Here is a 22,428-nt window from a genome sequence, read left to right on the forward strand (position 1 = left end):
TGAGGGTACGAAACCTTGCGGAGGGGTAAGGAAGGCTGGAATATAAGTGACAAAAAGATTAAAAAAAAAAAAAATTAGGAGGAATAACCCAATTCCGTGGGTGGAAGCTGGCTTTTCCGACCAAAGTGAGAAGGGTCGCCGTCCAGGGTCCCCGCAGCCCAAACAAGACGCCAACGCTTCCGAGGATCCTATTAGTCGGCCTAAGTGATGCTCTGGGCCCAGAAGTAAACAGACTCCCTCAATCCCTTAATAAGAAAAAGGACGAGAACGGATAGGGGGCCTATACAACCTGCTGGACCTTAAGGCCGAGGCCCAGTGGGCCTCTTGATACTGCCTCCAGCCGGACCCACCCTACAATTTGTCCTCAGTTGCCGCGTCCGCTCCCGGGTCCCCAGGTTTGGGCCCTAGGCTCTCCAACCCGTTTATGCTCCACCTCACCGTCCCCACCGCACCACCATTCGGCTCGCGCGCTGCCTAAAACCTCGGCCAGGCTCCGCGGACTGTTCCCGGTACTCCTAACATGGCGGCCGAGACCCCTTCGCTTCTTTGGCCCACTCTGGGCGCGTCTGATCTTGGCGCATTTTGGGCATTGTAGTTCCCGCGGTAGCCTCGGTGTCCCACCAAGCCTTTAGAAGACTACGATTCCCAGAATGCATGGCTCCTGAGCATGGCTATTGGGGCCTTTCGGACAGAGGGATGATGTCATTGCAAAAACCCCACTGCATTCATTGTGCTACGGTCTATCCACCCCCCTGCTGCTGCTGGGCTTGCGATTGCCGCTTGCTCCAGCTGAGCTAAGAGTAACAGCAGCACCGGGGCAGGGACTGACTCCAGCCCTTGGACTTAGGACATCGCAACACGTTCACTTGCCTGCGTGACTCATTCGCACATCATTTCTGTTTATGCCTGGGGTGGGGAGAAATATCCCAAACCAGGTGAGTTGAAGTGATTTATTCAAATGGTTCTACCAAGTTATTCCTCCCGCTGAATTCTCAAGGCTTTCTTTTGGGGCAATGGGGGCGGGAAGACTGGAGAGGTGTTCGAAAGTGCTGCTAAGTGAAAAAGCTCTGTGCAATTTGGGTCACTGCAAAGAACAACTCTAGCAACCTTCCCCCGCGGGAGGACCGATTGCTGCCGATTCCCTAGTCGCAACTCCCCTCAACCTTTTTGAGGATTAGAGAGGGGGGCTGGGCTGGGAAAGATGTTGGGAAGCGCTCTTGGAAAATCAGAAAAAGGCAGAGGTGGGGGACTGCAGTCCTGTCACATACGGCCCCGAGTGCTGAGGTTTGAGTGGGAAGGGGTGATGCGTGGGGAGAAATGGAGACAGTGATTTAATGTGGTTGCACTACTTTAGAACATTCCTGTGTCGCTTGGGCAAGCACACGCTATTTATTTTTAAGATGAGCGTGCTTCTGAGTAGGTTAAGTTTTGTGGGGCTCTATTTTATGTGTGTGTGTGTCTGTGTCATTTGTCTCGCCTTTTCTAATGATTTGAGGTGACAGTGTCCTTTACTGGTGCACTCCCTGCTAGTCAGAAACATTTCACGTGTCTGGGGAAGCTTCTCTTAGGCTGCTGGAAGGAGCATTTTTGTTAAGTGTTTTTCTTCTTCCCACTGCAGGATTGTTTGGAAGTGGAGCCGACAGATTTGTGCTCGTGTGAGTGTTTTAAATGATGTTGCAGTAGGCTTCTTGCCACTGACAATGGTACCATAATGAGCTGCCTTTTCGTGAGGCACAATCACCAGTCACAACTAACGGTTTAGAGAACGGATTAGGGAAACCCTGGTTCGTTTTAACGCATTAGGGAAAGGAAAAGTTAGAAGCACTGTTAACCTTCATTTGCCGTTACTGAAAGGTACCCGAAAGGTATCTTCTGAAAGGAAGAGTGATCCTGGCTAGGGAAACCAAGGAGCATAGAAGTGGGGGTCTTTTGGTTTTGTTTTTGGGGGTTTTGTTTTTAAGCGAACTGACACATTTAATAGGAAAGAAAGCATTCTGGCTTGTGTGATTTTGGCTCTTGTAAGAGTTATTAGGATGATTAGTGCAATAAATGTTACTTTGGGATAAACAGCTGGCTAACTCCAGAACAGATGGGGCCAGTCTTAGCCGAGAGATCTACAACCTTGGAAATGAATGGACTTGGGGTCAACCACACCCCCTCCTGGAATGTCAAAAGAAGGAGAAATGCCAAAGCATTTTATGCTTAACTCTAAAATGCCAAACCTCTTTATAGGCAGTTTGGAAATTGGGTGAAAGTCATTCCTGGTTGCCTTCTGCTGCTGAACACATTTTTTTCATTTTCAGTTCAGACCCTTAGGTCTCCAGAGTTGCAGCTGGGTGATGCTTCGTTAAATGCTGCTTGTTACTGAATGCAAAGGACAGTCCATTGTATGGGCTCTGTAGTAGAGTGATTTATTGAGATGCAATGAGCAGCTTTGGGATTTGGGAAAAGACTGCCTGGCTTTGCTTCCTTCTACTTCTCTGATGCTTACCGTTTTTTGCCTGTACCTTCCCTGCCCCACCCCTCTATGTCTGTCGAAGTTCTTTCAGTTTCTTTCCCTGTTTCTCCGTTTACAATTCTCACTTTTCCTCTGTGTTTCAAAATTTCCCTCTTCTCACCAATATGTCAAGTCACTCTAAGTCTTTTTCCAATCTCTGAATACCTTCCCCACCCCTTCTCTACCTCACCCAGAAACTCCAGGGTAAAGGTGGACTGTGTGAGTATTTATTCCAGAGAGTCCTCTTAGAAGCTTTGACTTTTTTTTCTTTTTCTTTCAGTGGGTGCTAGGCAGGATGAGCAGCAACGAACCTGACCCTTTGGCCTGCTCTGTCGTTTCTGTAATGGACATAATTTGGCCTCAGCAACTTGTGGGCAATGCAGTGTTGCAGTTGAGCCTATGTCACTGTAGTTTTCATTGGTACCTGTATTAAGAATGGAAATAAGTCAAGCAGAGAGAGTCAATTATCATATGGTTGCGCTTATTTGTGGAGCACAAGGAATAACACGGAGGACATGGGGAGATGGAGAGGAGAAGAGAGTTGGGGGAAATCAGAGGGGGAGACAAACCGTGAGAGACTGTGGACTCTAAGAAACAAACTGAGGGGTTTGGGGAGGGTGGGAGGTTGGGTGAGCCTAGTGATGGGTATTATGGAGGGCATGTATTGTGTGGAGCTCTGGGTGTGGTGCATACACAATGAATTTTGGAACACTGAAAAGAAATTTAAAAAATAAATAAGAATTTTTTAAAATGCTTTAAAAAAAAAAAAAAACTGCCAGTGCGTTAGCAATGTTTTAAAATGCTTTCTATGAGGGGTACCTGGCTGGGTCAGGAGAAAGAGCATGTGATTCTTGATCTTGGGATTGTGAGTTTGAGCCCCACGTTGGGTGTATAGAGATTACTTAAATATGTAAAAACTCAAAAACAGCAAGTGCTTTACATGAACTGTTCTCTTAATTCCTAAAGAAAAAGAAGACTTTGAAGGGCTTCTTTCTCATTTTATACTTTTTCTTTCCCTGATTTCTGCTCCGGTAAGTGGCGGGAAGGCCATCTTTTCTGTTGATTGCTGAGGAGCAATCCAGGTGGCCAAACTGCCCATTTGCTTTTTTTGAAGACACTTGGAGCGGCAACAGTGTTCCCTCTGGTGATGTCTTCTTTGTGGCTGAAAAGAATTTTATTTGTTCTCTAGAGGACAAAGGTGTGGTGGTGGTTGTGTTTAACTCATTTAAGGCTTTTCTGGGCATAGAGAGTCTAACTGTTTTTGGTATGGAGGCAACTACTGTGACAGGCAGATTGAGAAGTTGTCTTTCGAAGCCTCTCTCTCACCCCCTTCTCATTCCTATTTTTCTTATTCTAAAATGCTCCGTCCCCCTACCCAAGCTGTTTAGTGTTTAGTGGGGACAAATGAGCTGAATGATGGGTTAGATTTGTCCCCATCACTATGTCTTTGACCTTGAATAAATATGCATTTCTTTTCTGCCTCTGTTTACATTTTTGCAAATGGATAATGATCCTTGCCTCTTGGTTTAATTGTTCTCATGGCATAACCTGCTACAGTTTGTTCCCAGCCCATAAACTTGATGACAAATATTAATTGAGCAGCTAGTGTGTTTTAAGAACTATGGATACATCAGTTGGAAGAGAAGCTTCCCAGAGTGACTGGGTGACTCAGTCGGTTAAATGCCTGACTCTTGATGTTGGCTCAGGTCATGAGCTCAGGGCTGTGAGATCTGCCCTCGGTATGGAGCCTGCTTGATATTCTTTCTCCTTCTCCCACTGCCTCTCCTCTTGCTTGTTCATGCACGTGTGTACTCTCTCTCTCTAAATAAATAAATTAAATCTTAGAAAAAAGAGGAATAAGAAAGAGAAGCTTTCCCAGCCCTCATGAAGTTTCTATTCTAATAGAGAGACAATCACTGGACAAGTAATCATAGTGTGATGAATGTTACTATCAAAAGGGGATATACTATATAGGGGAATAGGACTGCCTCACTGGTGCTTTCACCTTGTTTCAGGAAATCAAGAAAGGTTTCCTGTGGGAGGTGGCACTTCAAGAAACTTGAAGAGTGAGTGGAAGTAATTTAGGTTGGGAATGAGAGGAGCTTGCAGGGAGACAAATAGGATTTCTGACAAGGGAAACTGCATGTTCAAAGTACAAAGGGAAGAGTAGTAAATTAAAGATTTGAAAGGAGGTCAGTCAGTATATGGGAGCAGAGCTGGGGAAGAGAGACCAGACTGGGCTGGAGAGGTGAGCCGAGTCTAGAGAGTGGGCGGTTTTCTGAGCCTCATGTGAATTTTGGTCTTTATCCTAAGAGCAATAAGAACCTAATAAACGGCTTTGAATAGCTAGGTGAATTATTTATGTAGAATGATATGAAAAACATCATCTTGGCTGTTAAGTGAGGAAGAGATTGGAGGAGAGGATTGGCCAAAGTCAATGTGTGGAGGACAAGTAGCAAGTAATTCTCGTCGTCTATGTGAGGAGTAATGGTGGCTTGGATCTAGGGTGGTGGCAGAGGGCTTGGAGAGAAGGAAAGAGTTTAGAGAGAGGCAAAACTTGAAGAATATAATCGATAAGATTACTGATTGATTGGATGTGGGGATAGGGAGAAGGGGGACTAAGGATGACTTGAGTCTTTCCTTGAGCAACTGGGAATGCAAAAGAGAACACTGGAGAAGAGACCAGATTTTTGTTTGTTTGTTTAAGAAGGAGGGACTTTTAGCCACGTTCAGTTTGAAATTCCAGACAGATATATTATACAACTTATATGGAGTATGGGGCACCTAGGTGGCTCAGTCAGTTAAGTGTCTGCCTTCTGCTCAGGTCATGATCCCAGGGCCCTGGGATCAAGTCCCACATTGAGCTCCCTGCTCCTTGGAGAGCCTGCTACTTCCCCGGGTGTGTTTGTGCTCTCTCTCTGCCAAATAAATAAATAAAATCTTCAAAAAAAAAAAAAAAAAGTCCCATTAGGGACTCCGAATATTTGTTGATTGAATATATTAACTTAAGTCACTGAGTGTCCATTCAAAGGAAGTATCAATGCACTGGAAGAGGGTATTTAGTAATAAAAGTGTCAAATGTGAAACACTTTTAACAAATTCATTAAAATGTATTCCTGAGACCTGCACCCTTTGAGGTGTTATATAGATGACTTGTAGGAAAATCCAGAAATATTTCAGATCTTGTTTCTTTTTAGGCTGAACTTCCTTTATTCAAGTTAGTTTCTCAAAAAATTATTTTAAAATTGTATAGAGTTCCTTAAATCAATGGGTCTCACACTTTTGAATTGTATAGGTAAGCAAAATTCCAAAAAATAAGGTAAAATTGCCTGAGCTGTTTTGACAATGGTTATTTTTCTATAGTAGAGATAGATTTTTTAAAAAATGACCCTTTCACTTTTAGACAATACTTTCAAAATTAACAATATATTGAGCTTTATGAAAATTCTCTACTTTGTCTTTATTTTTCTCATTTTGTTGCAGAATAGTAAAAAAAAAAAAAATGAACAAAACACCAGAATGTTATAATAATTTATGGAACCAATGCCCTGTTTTCTTGGCTGTGGTGGAAATGTGGCCCATCTCCAAATAAGAACACTTCCAAGTATGGAAGAATTTTGTATAGACCATAGATAATTTATTTTCAGTTCCTTCTTTATAGTAACCCAATCACTGAAAACTAGATGGGTCTCTTCGAGATGTATCTAAGGTCACAGTTCTTTCTTGTTCCTGGAGGATCCTCATGAAGCCCCTCATCCCTGAGATTATATTTTAAAGTGTGTGTGTATGAGAGAGAGAGTTCACATTCACATATTTTTCTATCACTATATGTGTGTCCTTGGGCAAGTTATTTAACTTTAAATTTCAGGTTTTTTGCAAGATTGTTATGAGGTTTAAATGAGATAATATGTTTTAAGAATCTGGTACTATGACTGGTATAACTGATGCTCATAGTAACTGTTTTTAACATTATATTTATTTATTGGTTTAAATATTTTATTTACTGGTTGATCCTTGTTTAGTATCCATAGTGGTAACACAAAGAAAAAGATAACCGTATAACCAGATAAATGGAGGCAATGAGAAGTGTATTTCACTGATGTAGAATTCTTGCCAGAAATGTTTAACCTAAATCTAATCATGAGGAAATATTCAGGCAAATCCAGATTGTGGGACATACTGTAAAACAGCTGGCCTGCGATCTTCTAAAATGTCAATGTCGTGAAAGACAAATAAAACAAAATAAAGCAAAATATACTGGGGACCAATCTAGATTAAAGAAGACTGGAAGTATGACAACCAAATGCCACACGTAACCCTTGATTGGATTCTGGACTTAAAAAAAAAAAAAGCTATAAGGGACATTTTGGGGACAAATGGGGAAATTTGAATGGGAATTGCATATTAGGTAATCAGTAACAATGTTAGTTTTCTTGGATGTGATAACGATTCCATCTGCTTAGCCTGACATGTCTAGATCAGTTGCCATTCCTGAATGTCGTCATTAGGAATGTCACACCAAAGCTAGAAGACATCAAGGGCTGCTTCAGAAGGTAGTGATTTTCTTGGTCCCTGCAGGTATTTAATTAGCTGACAGGCTATAATACCAATTACTGGGGATGTTGTAAGTGATTTTTAAATGTCCTTTCTAGGGGTGCCAGTGTGGCTCAGTTGCTTAAGTGTTCTACTCTTGATTTCAGCTCAGGTCATATCTCAGGGTCCTGAGATCAAGCCCCACATTAGGCTCCGCACTCAGTGTAGAGGTGCTCGCATTGTCTCTCAAATAAATTGGCCAACCCCTTTGAGTCCCCTCCCTCCTTGGGAGTTTTGGACTGTCAGATTGCTATAACTCAATAAACTTATTTTCTGCCCATCAAAAAAAAAAAATCAATCTTTTAAAAAAAGTGTCCTGTCTAAACACTATACTGTTATTCTTTAAGAATGCAAACTTCTAGGGGCGCCCGGGTGGCTCAGTGGGTTAAAGCCTCTGCCTTCGGCTCAGGTCATGATCCCGGGGTCCTGGGATCGAGCCCCGCATCGGGCTCTCTGCACGGCAGGGAGCCTGCTTCCTCCTCTCTCTGCCTGCCTCTCTGCCTACTTGTGATCTCTCTCTCTGTCAAATAAATAAATAAAATCTTTAAAAAAAAAAAAGAATGCAAACTTCTAGAGCTGATACTCTACCTTTGATATTACTAGAGGTAGTAATACAGATGGAGCACTAGCTGCTTCCAAAGTGAAGAGGATGGAGTTCCCAGGATGGCTCAGTGGATTAAGCCACTGCCTTCAGCTCAGGTCATGATCCCAGGGTCCTGGGATGGAGCCCCGCATCGGCCTCTCTGCTCTGTGGGGAGTCTGCTTCCTCCTCTCTCTCTGCCTGCCTGTTGCTGACTTGTGATCTCTGTCTGTCAAATAAATAAATAAAATAAATCTTTAAAACAAAACAAAACAAACAGACAAACAAAAAAGCAAAGTGAAGAGGAAAGGATGGCAAGAGGCACACAAATATTTATCTTAAAATTTTTTTGAGTCTAGACATAACATAGGATTAATCAAAATTTATTATAGAAATACACAATGTATTGGATAGTGGAAATTCCCCTTAATTCCACCTCACAAAGATAATCACTTTTCAGATTTTGATGTATGCTCCTCTGTCATTTTTCCTTCATACATATACTAATGATATTATCTATAATTCTGCTTGCTGTCTTGTAATGTATTTTGAGCAGTTGTCCCACATATTTGCATGTCACTCTAACTTATCTATTTCCATGGCTGTTAGGCACCACTGCAATGAGCATTCGAGAACACATTTTTTTTTTTTTGTGATGAATTTGTGGGAATATTTCTGTAGGACACATTTCTGGGGGTAGAAATGCTGGGTCAGAGGGCATCTCTTTAACTGACCCCTGATTTAAATTCTTTTTTTTTTAAGATTCCATTCATTTTATTTGACAGATAGAGATCACAAGTAGGCAGAAAGAGAGAGGAGAAAGCAGGCTCCCTGCTGAGCAGAGAGCCCTATGCGGGGGCTCGATCCCAGGACCCTGGGATCATGACCTGAGCTGAAGGCAGAGGCTTTAACCCACTGAGCCACCAGGCGCCCCTCTCCCCCCCCCCGCCCCGATTTAAATTGTTATTAATAGTCGTTGACAGTGCCATTTCTACATACCTTTGCCAAGTCCATTAGCCACTTGCACTGAACTCTTAATAAAGGAAAAAAGTTGTGAGGGGTGAACAGAAAGTGAGCAAAAGTGGAATCACAGAGTTCCTGCTAGTTTTTGTGAAGTGTATAATAAGGTTAGTATGTAAATAATACGGAAACCTCTGGAAGAAAGAAATAAAAATACATCATCTCTGCCTACAACACAATGTGATATTTAAAAAGTGAACTGAAACAATAAAGCAGCCAAGAGTTTTCCCCAGAAAATTCTGCAGAAAATTTTTATTTTTGAGTTATGGTTAGCTTCACTAAAATGTGGACAGCATCAACCTTGGGATGAAAATAACCCCCTCTGCTCACTTCCTCTCCATGTCAGTCACACCACCACACTAGAAAGGGGAATTTAAGCTTCACTTTTTAAATATCTGAACTAGGTGGGTAAAAGGCCTGATGGTTCATCTTTCTGAATATTGACAGAAGCAGTCCCAGAGCAGATTTTGGCATTTTTCTGTAGAAAAGGTATGAATTTAGGACTGGCCATCAAGGACTCACTGTGCCCCAGTAGAGACCCTGGGGGAAAGACTATGAGAATCACAAGCTATGAATTACTTCTGTTCTTATGGGGCTGGGTGGAGCCAACACAGATTTGAGCTCTGTGTTGTGTGGGAATTTATCTTTTCAAGTCTCAGTTTCTTCTCCTATAAAATGGGGGTTTTTGTGAGACCAAAATGAGATGATGTGAATGAAAGGACTTTGGCAAATGCATATGTACATAAATACTTGCTTCTGTTAAGGTGCTGCTGTGTCTGACTGGGCCACCTCACGTCACTCTTTCCTTTAATTCCTTGGCATTTGTATTCCAAAAGACTTTTTGAGTCATTCTATCTCTTAATGTCTCATTGTTACTTCTTCAATATCTGTGAACATAAACTAAATGTGAGATTCTGTGCTGGGTTTTCTGATAAGTCAATAAAGATGAAACTGTCAGGAGCCTTCCTTCTTCCCCACTTTTATTCTAGGAGACTAATATCTTTTAATGGGAGTCTTTACAAAAGATGTTTTCCAAAGGTGTATTATGTATGCTGTTTTATAATCTCAAGCTTAAGTGGTAGATTTTAGTTCCACTTTTTTCCATATAAATGAGGAAATAAGTCTTAGTGAGGTTGAGTAACTTTTTTTTTTTTTTTTTCTTTTTAGTTACCTAGTTTAAAAAAAGGTTGCAGATGGCCCTAGGTAGGTATTCTGGAACCAAAACCAAAAGCATCTCTGGCTGCTTCCTATTTTTGCTTTGCCTTCTGATCAAAAGCATAAGCTTCATGAAGGCAGGACTGGCTGGTGACATTTACTTTGATGGCTTATTTTACCTTCAGGCACACAGGGAGGAGCTTTCCTTCCATCTGTTGAGTTAGTTGAAGCCATGATGTAAATTATTATAGCATCTACCAGGTGCCAAATGGTTTGCATGTTTTATTTCATTTTTTTCCCCAAATCATTTTGAAAAGTTTCAGATATGTAGAAAAATTGCAAAAATCTTACAGTGAACATTCCATATACCCTTCATCTAGCTTAATTTGCTTTCTCTTACTGCATCTGTGCACACACACACACACACACACGCACTTTCCCCCCCAAAATCACTTAAAAGTGAGTTGCAAACGTTACAACACTTTATCTCTGCCCACTGGAGCATGTATCTCTGAAGAAATAGGAAGTTGGCCCATGTAACTGCAATATCGTTACATTGAAACATTGAAATTTTGAAGATTCCAAATCTGTTGCCTTTCTAAATTGGATTGGCCTGATTGTTTTTTCTTTATCAGACTCATGTTAAACACTTGTAGGAATTTAGCGTTGCGTGTTGCATCCTTTTCTTTGTATCACATTAGGTAACACATAATGTCACTTTGTAACATCACTGGTGATATAAGATTTGGTCATTTGGATGAAGTGGTATTGCCTGATCTCTTCATTGTAAAGGTACTTATTTCTCTTTCTAATTAATATAATAGTCTGTGGGGTGATACTTTGAGATTGTTTGAATATTGTTCCTCTGTAATTTTTATCCACTGGTTTTAACATCTCTTGATAATCTTGGCCTAGGTCAGTTGGTATCTATGAAAGGATGATTTTCTAATTCTCTCTTTCTGTATGTATTTTATTTTTTTTAGATTTTATTTATTTATTTGACAAACAGAGATTACAAGTAGGCAAGAGAGGCAGGCAGTGAGAGAGAAGGAAGCAAGCTCTCTGCAGAGCAGAGAGCCCGATGCGGGGCTCAATCCCAGGACCCTGGGATCATGACCTGAGCTGAAAGCAGAGGCTTTAACCCGCTGAGCCACCCAGGCACCCCTCTTTCTGTATGTATGACCAGGCGTTTTCTGACAGATCAGCTTTCAGCTTCTTCTCTTTCTCCTCCCCCTCTTCTTCCTGGTCCCCCTTTCTTTAAGCATCATCTGGATTCCTGGATTATTTTTTACCCTCAAGGTATTATAATCCATTACCAACCTTCTGCCTGGTTCCTCAGGAATTTTGCCCACTTTACAAGTGAGGAAATTAAGACTCAGAAAATACAAGTAACCTTCTGAGAGTTACAGCTAGTTAGCAGAGGAGGCCAGACGCAGAGCCGATTTTGATGAACTCTGAGGTGGTTTCTGTTCTTTTTTGCCTTGAGGCAGTCCAGGTATAAAAGATTATGTGAGGAAATCAAGTTGGAAAGAACAAGCATTGCATTATCGTTGCTTATAGCAAATGATTGGAAACAACCCTAAGCGTGTCAGGGGAAACAGGTTAAATAAATGGCTAAGTTCACACAAGGGAAAACTATTAAACCACACACAAGAATTGGGGTGTTCTTTAAGTACTGATATGGAAAGCTCTCAAAGGCTATATTAAATGAAAGAAGGAAGGTGCAGAAGAGTACATATTCTGTGAAAGAAGTGGGGATAAGAAAGTGCATTTGAATTTGCACAAAGAAACCCTAGAAGGATATAAAATAACAAAGTAGTTACTGGAACGGGGCTGTAAAAGTGAGTGGGGTGTGTGCTGTGAGATTTCTTAAGATTTACTATTTTATAAGGTTAACTTACAAGATAGCTTTATTGAGATATAATCCACACATCACAAAATTCACACATTTAAACTGTACAATTCAGTGGTTTTTAGTATGTTCATAGAGTTGTGCATCACCACAATTTAGAACATTTCCATTATTCTAACAGGAAACCTTTTACTCATTAGCATTCATTTGTCATCTCCCCTGCTCCTGTGCCTTGCCCTCCCAAACTGCCCCAGGCAACCACTTTCTTGTCTTTACTTTCTATCTCTATAGATTTGCCTATTCTGGACATTTCATATAAATGGCATCAGGTAATATGTGGTCTTTTGTGACTGGTTTCTTTCATCAGCATGATCTTTTCAAGGTTTACCTGTGTTGTAGTATGGATCAGTTCTAGTTTTATTACCAAATAATATTCCTTTGTATTGATATACCATACCAGTTGATGGACATTTGGGTTGTTTCCGTATTTTATTTTATTTTATTGAGGAGGGGAGAGGCAGAGGGAGAGGGAGAGAGAGAATCTTAAGCAGGCTCCACACCAAGCATGGAACCTGATGCAGGGCTTGATCTTATAACTCTGAGATCATGACCTGAACCAAAATGAAAAGTTGGATGCTTAACCAAGTGAGCCAGCCAGGCACCCCTTCAACTTAAAAAAAAAAAAAAAAATTAAGTAATCTCTACAACCAACATGGGGCTTCAGCTCAGGACCCCAAGATCAAGAGTCACATGCTCCTCTGACTGAGCCAGCCAGGTTCCATGGCTTGTTTCTACTTTTTGACTGTTAGGAATAATGCTATCAACATGTGCATATAAGGTTTTCAATGTCCATTTGTTTTTATTTCGTTTGGTCTGTACCAGGAGTGGGTCAAATGCGAACTCTATGTATGAACTTTTAAGGAACTGAAAAATTATTTTCCAAAGCAGCTGCTACCATTTTACATTCCCTCCAGCAGTATATGTGGGTTCTATTTCTCCACATCCTTGCCAACACTTGTTATTATTTCTTCTTCATTATGACCATCCTAGTAGGTGTGCCACATTGAGTTTTGACCCATGGGAATGTAATACCAGTGTATTTCAAAATTAAAACAAAACAAAACACCGTGGAAATAAATGGCAGCTCAAGAAGAAAAGTTTCAGATGGTCGGCCAGAGGTCAGTTTGTAGGGATGGCCTTAGGGTAGGGATGATCTTAGGTTTTCCTTGTTCAGACAGATGTGCTGATGCATATACATTTCCATCTTCTGCTTTTTAGTACCAGCTGACTTCTCCTCCAGTGCTCTCCCAGATTCATTGTCCAGAGAGGAGGCTTGGGTATAAAGTACTGCACTGCTCTCAGGATTTCTAACACTTTAGAAACAGCTCTATGGACTCAGCAGCTAGGACAATGTCAGTTCTTAAGAGCAGAGAAGTATCAGGAATCTCTGGGCCATGAGGTCCTCATACTCTTTCCCCAGTGCTCATGGTAACGGCGTTAGAATGAGATGCTTTTACCTATTGGTGACTGGTCTAGGAAGCAGTGAAATGCATTTGAAGAATTTTGAAGCCTACAAAATGCAGTTTGAATTTGTGTTTTGGTGCATTTAAGCTGTGTGATCTTAGACAACTCATAACTTCTCTGAGCCTCAGTTTTTTCATCAATAGTAGAGGAAACTACCTAGTCTAAAGTATCTCTTCACAAGATACTTAATTGTTAGAAAGTAGGCAAGAGTAACTTTACAGTGCAGAAATATGGCAGATACCACTTTTACTAGATGATTAAGGTTAATACAGTGTTGGGACAAATCATCATATGAGAAGGACACACCACTAGTGTGGCATTCCTGCCCAAAATGCATAGCTTGAATCTAATCACAAGGAAATATCAGATAAATATAAATTAAGAAACATTCTACAAGTCAAATGGACTGTATTTTTAAAAAAATGTCAAGGTCATGAAAGACAAGCACTGAGGAATAATTCTATATTAAAGGAGACTAAAGTCACATAGAAACTAAATACAATATATGATCCTGGATTGATTGGATCAGAGAAAATTTTTTTTTCTTTTTCTCTCTCTCTCTTTTTTTTTTTTTTAAAGATTCTGTTTATTTATTTGTGTGAGAGAGAGAGAGCACAAGCACATGAGCAGGGGGTAGGGAACAAGGCAGAGGGAGAGGGAGAATCGGATTCCCTGCTGAGCAGTGAGCCCTATGTAGGACTCAATTCTAGGACCCTGAGATTATGACCTGAGCCGAAGGCAGCCACTTAACTGACTGAGCCACCCAGATGCCCCCCCCCCAATTTTTTTATTTTGCCATAAAGGACATTATTTTGTTTAATCAATTGGTGAAATTTGAATAAGGGCTGAGATTAGATTATATAAGTATTAAGATTTATTTTCTGATTTTGATCATCATATTGTGAAGATAGAAGAGTATGTCTTGAATTTTAGGGAGATACAATGTTTAGGAATAAAGTAATATCTATATCAGAAAGAATGGTAAAGCAAAGTGGTAAAAAATTAACATTTGGATAATCTGGGTGAAGGGTACATATGAATTATTAGTAGTTTTCTTAAAGTTTTTTCCTTTTTTAGTTGAAGTCTGAAATTAATTAAAAATAAAGAGATAAGAAAGGAGGGAAGGAAGATGCCAGTACTTAGAGATAGGGTTGCTGTGAGGATTAAACAAGGCCCTGTATGTCAAGGCTCAGTGTGGTGCTTGTCACCTGGTAGCCTTCAAGTACATGGGGACATCCTGGGATGGGCAAGGCAGCCAGTAGCTCTTAGCTGTTATTGGGGAGCCAAACTAAAATTGACATGTGGTATATGGTGACAGTATTGTTCTGAATGCAAAATTGGGATTCATGGTCTGAGAAAGAATTTATTGATTTAATTGCAAAGTCTTACCAAAAAAGAAAGAAAGGAAGAAAGGACCTATATATATATATATATAGAGAGAGAGAGAGAGAGAGAGAGAAATAAATATAATATTTGGTTGCCCATTTAATACATTATCTCATTATAGTGTTAAATTTATCAGAAGTCATGATTATCTTAGGAAAGCTAGGGGTTATGGTTCTTTTAGGCTATTTTTGGGCCAATATTAGCATTTGGGCGGCTTCCTCTTCTTACCTTCTCTTTTTTTTTCCCTCTTCCCTCTTCCCCCAACTATACAATCAAGTTTCCGATTTTATCTGTGAGAGTCATTTGAATTAGCCATGTCAAATGTTAATTGTTTTGGCAGAGAAAAAGAATCTTGGACAAGCTTTTCCTTCTAAGACTCAAAAACTTATATTTCTAAGAGCCAACTTTGGAAGGAATGTTACTGGTCTGGAAAATTCGGATAGCAACCTCAGAAGGAATTCATACCCTAGAGGAATTGGGAGTGGGGTGGGGAGCTCAATTTCCTTTGAGACAGATTGAAATAAATAGTTCTTTCTGAAATAGAATAAAGATCTATTTATTTCCTTCATCTTTTTACTAAAAGCTTCAAAACATGAATTATGATTAAGTTCAAAATAGATTTAGCCCAGGCACCAAAAAAAACCCTCAACTAATCCTGATTAAAAAACATTTATAAAAACTTGGACAGGCTGCTTTGCTGAATGACATGATCCTTACTATAACGTTTAAGTTGGCCCCTTTGATGTGACAGAATTTCCAGCTCATGAGCTGCAATTGTATAGCTCAAGATTCCACATTAAGTGATACCAATCCAGAGTCATTGTTCCTGCTGTGGTAGTGTCTTTCTGTGTTGACTATTACCTGCTATAAATTGTCTGGTCTCAGAATTTTTCGTGTTCTTTGCTTTTAAAGTTACCATGGCCAGGAAACTAAATGGCATGTTGGTATGTGCAAGCTTTTTTTTTTTTTTTTTTTTTAAGTAGTCTCTCTGCCCATCGTGGGGCTCAAACTCATGACCCTGAGATCAAGAGTCACATCTTCTACTGACTGAGCCAGCCAGGTGCCACCAAGTTACTTTTATTATAAAACTTAATAATGATAATAATAATAGCAAACATTTTTTATGATGTGCCAAGTGGTGTGCTGCTTTCCATAAGTTACAGCATTTAGTTGTAGTGAAACCACATGAGAGATCCAAAGCTCTGAGAGCTGAAGTTACATGCCCAAGATTATATGACTAGTAAGAAGCAGATCCAGAGCCAGAAATCAGAGCTGTCTGACTGCAGAGCTTGTGCTTTTCTGCTGTGTGAAATGCCATTTTGCAGACTGGTGTGGAAGATGATTACTTTTTCGCTTCATCTGTGGAGAAGAGTCCTGTCTTATTTACTTGATGGGTATTTATTGAGTGCCCATCACATGTTAGTCACCTACAGAAGATTGAAACCCAGGCCTTGTCATTAAGAAGTTCACATTCGGTTAGCCTGGGTGGCTCAGTGGGTTAAGCCTCTGCCTTTGGCTCAGGTCATGATCTTAGGGTCCTGGGATTGAGCCCCACGTGTGGCTCCTTGCTCAGCGGGGAGCCTACTTATCTCCTGCCTGCCATTCCCCCTGCTGTGCTTGCTCTGTTTGTCTCTCGCCCTCACCCTCTCTGTGTAAAATAAACAAACAAAATCTTTAAGAAAAAAGTTCACATTCAAGTAGAGGAGATAAAACAGTTTCCTCCCTATATATGCATGTTCATAACAGAATTATTCACAATAGCCAAAGGGTAGAAGGAACCGAAATGTCCATCGGCAGGTGCATGGATAAGTCAAATGTGATATGTACATATGGTAGTATATTACTCAGCCTTGAAAAGGAAGAAAATTCTAACACATGCTACAACATGGATGAATCTTGAGGACAGTATGCTAAGAGAAATAAAGCAGACACAAATGGATGAATATTTTATGGTTACACTTATATGCGGTTCCTGGAATAGTCAAACTTATAAAGACAGAAAGAATGGTGGTTGCCAGGGGCTAGGGGGAGGGAGAAATTGGAGAGTTGTTATTTAATGTGTATGGAGTTTCAGTTTTGAAAGATGAAAAATTTCTGAAGATTGGTTGTACAATTCTGTTGTACTACTGAACTGTACACTTAAAATGGTTGAGATTATAAATTTTATATTACATATATTTTATCACAGTTTTAAAAATGCAGACAGATATCCCCCCCCGACATTTTGTGATGAAACATTAATTAGCGCAACAAGAAGGACTGATGAAGTCATAGGACTTAGAGATTCTTTCTAGACGGGGTGGATCAGGTGAGGCAATGGAAGATGGGTCAGATTTATGTAGCATTGAGGAAGGTGGAAAGGGCAACCCAGGTGAAGGGAACAGTGAACAAAGTTATACAGACTTGGTCCTGCTTAAAGATCCAATTCTGGCAAGGAACAAATCTCCAAATGACTCTGTAATTATGGGTGTCCTAGCCACCTTGCATGTGGGCAGAGACTTAAATGCAAAGTCTAAACCAGGTCCATGAAGTTGTGGTATGCTGGACAAGGACTCATTCATGATTCATTCAGTCAACATATATTTAGCACACAGTGCCCATGCTATGCTAGTCACTTTATGTATGCTGGCAGATGTAATAGTCCCAACAACTCTGAAGTTATTAATAGCCCTAATTAACAGATGTAGAAACTGTGACTCAGAGAGATGAGGTAACTTGCCCAAAGTCACATGACTGATAGGTGGTCAAAGTAAGACTTTGCCTGTGTAACCCATGCTGCCTGTGTCCACTAAGCTACACTGTCTCCTCTTGGGGTGGGTGTGAAGTGATGTCTGCCTTTCAACTCATAGTAGAAGTGGCATGTGACTGCTACCCCTTGTCATCTTCTTGCTGCTTTTGAAACTATCTTGACAGCTCTGAGACTCTGCTTCCTTATCTGTGAAATGAAAACCTTGTATTGAACAAGATTATTTCTAAGTCTTCTCCCAGATCAAAAAACCCTATTTATTCATTCTTTTATCCGTCTATCCATCGATCCAACAACAACCTGGTATCTATTATATAATGGGTACAAGCTGATGGGTGCTGGGACTGGTAATTGAGATTTGACAAAAACACTGTTCTTGCCTGAAAGGAGGCTGTGGGCCAGGGAAGGAGATGAAATGGATGGTTATTGTACAGTATGGCCATAGCACTGGTAAGGGTGTATACAGAAGGCTGGGGCATAGAGAAGGGGCATTTGTCCCTGCCTTGGATAAGAGGTTGTCAAGAGGAGAGGAAGTCATCCCAAAGACCAGGAAGGTAGTGAGGAAGACTGTAAGAATCTCATCCATCCTGTTGTTCCAGTGGGTATAAGCACAGTACATATTTATTACATTTAGTTAAGCTTTGTTGACTTTAAAGGTCCTTTTGATTTTAAGCCTTATGGATAGTTTAGTTGAATTTAACAGTTAAGTGCAGCCAAATATTGATATTCATCTTGAGCTGGTGACCCAGCTTGAGAATTTGGAGAAAGATTATAAAGTTGAAGAGACACCTAAGAGTTATTTTTTTTTTTTTAAAGGGAATTTAGGAAGCATGGGGTAGCCTCGTAAGAGACCCAAGGGCCCAGGGTTAATTTGAGGTGTTCACAGCTAAAGTCATAGATGATTATATTTCAAAGAGATGAGTGAAACGGCTAACATTGTATAACACATGTGATTCTTTCAAGACTACTAAGGACTCATGAGTTGCTAAGTATGAGAATGATTAAGTATTAGAACTCTAATACCAAGGAATTGAAATGAGGGTTGGGTGGGGGAAGTTAAAAGCGCTAACATTTATTGCACAGCTAATACATAAAGGCATTGTGCTATGCCCTTTACGTTTATTATTTTGTTTTATTCTCCCCACAGTCTTTCTTATAAGGTAGGTGTTCTTATTCTTCACAAATGTGGAAACAGTCTCAAGGAGGTTTGACTTGCTTGTCATAGCTAACAGGAGACAGCAGGGACTCAAGTCCAAGTTTTTAAAATTAAGGCCTTTACCTTTTCTACACAAGCTTCTTCAGGTTTCTGGGTTTTGTACTTCTTTTTTTGGAAAAGATTTTATTTATTTATTTGACAGACAGAGATCACAGGTAGGCAGAGAGAGAGGAGGAAGCAGGCTCCCTGCTGAGCGATGCAGGGCTTGATCCCAGGACCCTGAGATCATGACCTGAGCCGAAGGTAGAGGCTTTAACCCTGAGCCACCCAGGTGCCCCTGGTTTTTGTACTTCTGGAAAAACAGCACCAGGGTAACAGGGCTTCCCTATCATCCTTGGAGCCTAGAAAGTAGTGATATTTAGGGTCGACCAGCTCTTAAAAATATCCAACATACCCAAGGACAGCTCTCCCAGCTTTCTGTATCTTCCTTCTGAAGTGGTGGGTCACCAGCTCGAGATGAATGGCTCTTACTAAAATACTGATTTCCCCTCCCCACCCCTTTTTTGCCTTTCCCTGGTAATTTATGAATGGCAATTTCTCTCTTAGAAGTGGCTCATAAAAGTTATCTGAGAAAATGCTGTTTGAAGCCAGCTCAGTTTGTGTATTTAATCCCTTCTCCTTCCCCAACAAAGGGTCACTTCACATCATTTGCCCCAGATTCTGTCTTTGGGGTCCTGAGAGAGCTTGTTGCCAAGCTCTCAGAGGCCTCCAGCTCTGAGGTTCTGACAGGATCACATAGAGGTCTCCACTATTAACCCCTTACATTTCTGGCTCCTTCTTCGTCTCTCAAAAGGTTTCCCCACGGGCATAAGCTATGGTGTCTTCTCAGGGAGTGTTTCCCCAGCTTATTTTGGAAGCAGGCCAGGCTTTTGGCTCTGGGCCTTTAACCCCCTAGAAAGTTCCCACATGTGGCTGCACGAATAGCAGACTGTCCTCCAAATGGGTTGATGAATTATGGTAGTGGGGAAAGGTCTCCAGCAGGCTCTTTCTCTGGCCTGGTATTCCACAGTTTGGGCTCCAGTGACATGGACAGAGGATGTGGTGTAAAGAGACTGGAGCTCAAGTCTTGGCTCAAGGCATAAATCTTGGGGCTGTGAGACTTGACCTGTTTGAGCCCGTGTTCTTAGCTCCAAATGAAGGACTGATGACAACCCGAGCTTCGTGCTGTTGTTGTGAGAGGCAAATATCTCGATGTATAGTATTGACGTAGTGTATAACAAGCCCATAGAATGTATAACAGATGTCAGTGCTTGTTGTTATAAAACAAATTTGGCTCAATGAGAGACATTTCTGGAAACTCTCTGGCCCCAGTTCCTGGCAAATCTTTTCATTGCTCAAGTAGGCATGCATGGTATCATTCTCATGTTTATTTTTGTAATCTTTTCATTTATAGTCATACACTCCTAGAAGCTTTGGTGATTCTTAAGTATTTATCTCTGAAGACTCTGGTCAGGGTTGTACGCTCATACCCAGAGCTAGTTGCCTCAGAGTAATTATTTGGATTCTCAGAGCTGTATGTGGATCCATTTCCCAAGAAATCCTGGGACAGCAGAGCTGGCTGTGTATGATAAATGAGGTTTGTCTTGCTTGCTAGGATTCGGATGGTTGAGAACTCCTAAGGGTATTTGAGAGTAGGTAAACCCCAAGGCAGGACTATTATAACTCCGTGTATGTTTCTGGTAATGAGATGAGAAGAGTGCCTTACTGTAAGTGGTTTGAGTTTAGAGCTAGAAGCCTTTGGAAACTGACAAGTCTTGTGTTTTGTCATAAATTTGTTCGGATTATTACTCTGTTGTGAGAAATTTTCTAGGTATTCCTCAGACACTTGGGGATTGTTGCTTACTATATTCTTGCCATTTCAGATGGTTGTATTTCATTCTTCTTGGCTATGTTTCTCAGAGCTCTTTGAATTGGTAAATGAGGGGCACCTGGGTGGCTCAGTGGGTTAAAGCCTCTCTGCCTTTGGCTCAGGTCATGATCCCCGGGTCTGAGATCGAGCCCCGAGTCAGGCTCTCTGCTCGGCAGGGAGCCTGCTTCATCCTCTCTCTCTGCCTGCCTCTCTGCCTACTTGTGATCTTTATCTGTCAAATAAATAAATAAAATCTTTAAAAAAAAAAACACAGCACAAAACCAAAAACCCATCCTTTGAAATCCGCACAAGGTATATGCCCAGGGGTGATTTATGGGTGCACGGAGAAGGAACATTAAAGAAATAATTGTTGGCTGTTTATTTTGGAAAAGTATGTGTACTGAGAGCAGAACCAGGGAGGTTTATTTTCTCTTTTACCTTCCTCCAACTTCCATTAGTGTTAATAGGATCATATATTCTAGACTTTACTTGGCTCATTGCACTCACATGAATGTTTGAATTGTTTTGGTATTATATACGAGCAGCAAAAGGGAAAGAGGAACAGAATGCTGAAAGCTAAATTATTCTATATACCTTATTTTGGATGGGATTTATTCTCTTGAGACCATTAAAATTATCTGATTAGATGATTCTGATAGGTACATCTAGACAGCTATATTACTTGTTTGTCTGAAGTGGTTTGTTCAGGGGATGGCTAAATGTGTTTTGTATTTGGTGGAACAAGGTGAGCCTTAATGCGGGTTATCTAAGCTTTGGGCCATCACAGGTGTCGCTGTTATCCAAAGGACCAATGGAACTGCGTGTTCCCCTGGGGTGAGTTGAGGCTGGGGGCATTTGTTAGGCCATGATTTGATACACACTGACCCAACTTACCCTCCTGGTGGTAAGGGATTCAGTTCCTAAGGTTGCTGCTACAGATCCATTTATTCAATTAAGCAAATAACAACTGAGGTCCTGCTGTTCCTTGGGTATTATTTCGGTCTTAGAAATACTCTGCGTGAGGAGCCAGAATCAGACTGCTCGGGGAAACCCTGTACAGTTAGAGTGCTAAAATTTCTGGGTTTGAAGGGACCTTAGAGACAATCTAATCCAGGATCAGCAAGCTTTTTCTGTAAAGGACCAGAAAGTAAATGTATTTGATTTAGGGGGCCATATTATGCAGTCAAATGCTCTACCACTGAGCTGTACCCCCTAGGGGGCCATATTATGATCTCTGATGCAGATCATTCTTTTTTTTTTTTTTTTTACTATCATTTAAAAGTGTAAAGATCATTCTAAACTGAGGTGGGAGACATAAGCTGGATTTGGCCCATGAGCCATAGTTTTCCCACTCCTGATCTAACCCATTCCCCCTCCCCTTTTTTAATCAAAGAAACTGAGAACCAGGGGGTTCTCTGTACAACCCTTCCCACCACCACCAGCAAGAGCACATCTAGTTCTTGACACTGCTCAATTGTTGACCTGTAATAAAGGATCCCCAGAGGTTCAGGCCCACAACCCAAATTGCCTACTTACATGGCAAATACATAGTTTTGGTCCTGAGGTAAGAATGAATTTAATTATTCAGTAAGTCATTAGGTGCCTGCCACATTCCAGGCACTGTGTTTGGGACGGGTTGTAAAATTAGCAGGACAAAATCCCAGCCTTCCATCAGTTCAGGCAGATATGATGCCCAAATGACAGTTAGCCTGTGGAGACCAGGAGTGGGTGTCTTTGGAGCAGAGGAAGGCACTCCTTCCTCAGTATGTGGGATGCTTCCATGGGTGTATAAATGAATCCACTCATTCATATTTGGAAGCCACTACCCAGCCTATAGGAAGGGGAAAGAGACTTGGCTTCCTCCATACTTGCTTATTTTTTTCTGTGGGGACCGATACCTTATGATCCTATGTATGCATGGGTGGGTTCTGAGATTAAAGGAACTAAGGTGAAAAAGGATAAAGACAGTTTATCTGGCACTGGCTTTGTTGTACCAGTTTATCCAGTCAG

At 41.0% G+C, this 22,428-nt stretch overlaps 1 protein-coding gene across 1 annotated transcript in view; it reads left to right on the forward strand.

The window, feature by feature from the left end:
• Nucleotides 1-727: 727 nt before the first annotated feature.
• The window catches only part of RAB30 (RAB30, member RAS oncogene family), a 73,887-nt gene continuing 52,186 nt past the window's right edge, over nt 728-22,428 (forward strand). The window contains exon 1 of the mRNA XM_044258436.1: nt 728-935. The gene's annotated coding sequence lies outside the window, so the exon portion shown is untranslated. The remainder of the gene's footprint in view (nt 936-22,428) is intronic.

This window comes from Neovison vison, chromosome 7 (genome assembly GCF_020171115.1).
Source record: "Neovison vison isolate M4711 chromosome 7, ASM_NN_V1, whole genome shotgun sequence".
NCBI classification, from domain to species: domain Eukaryota; kingdom Metazoa; phylum Chordata; class Mammalia; order Carnivora; family Mustelidae; genus Neogale; species Neogale vison.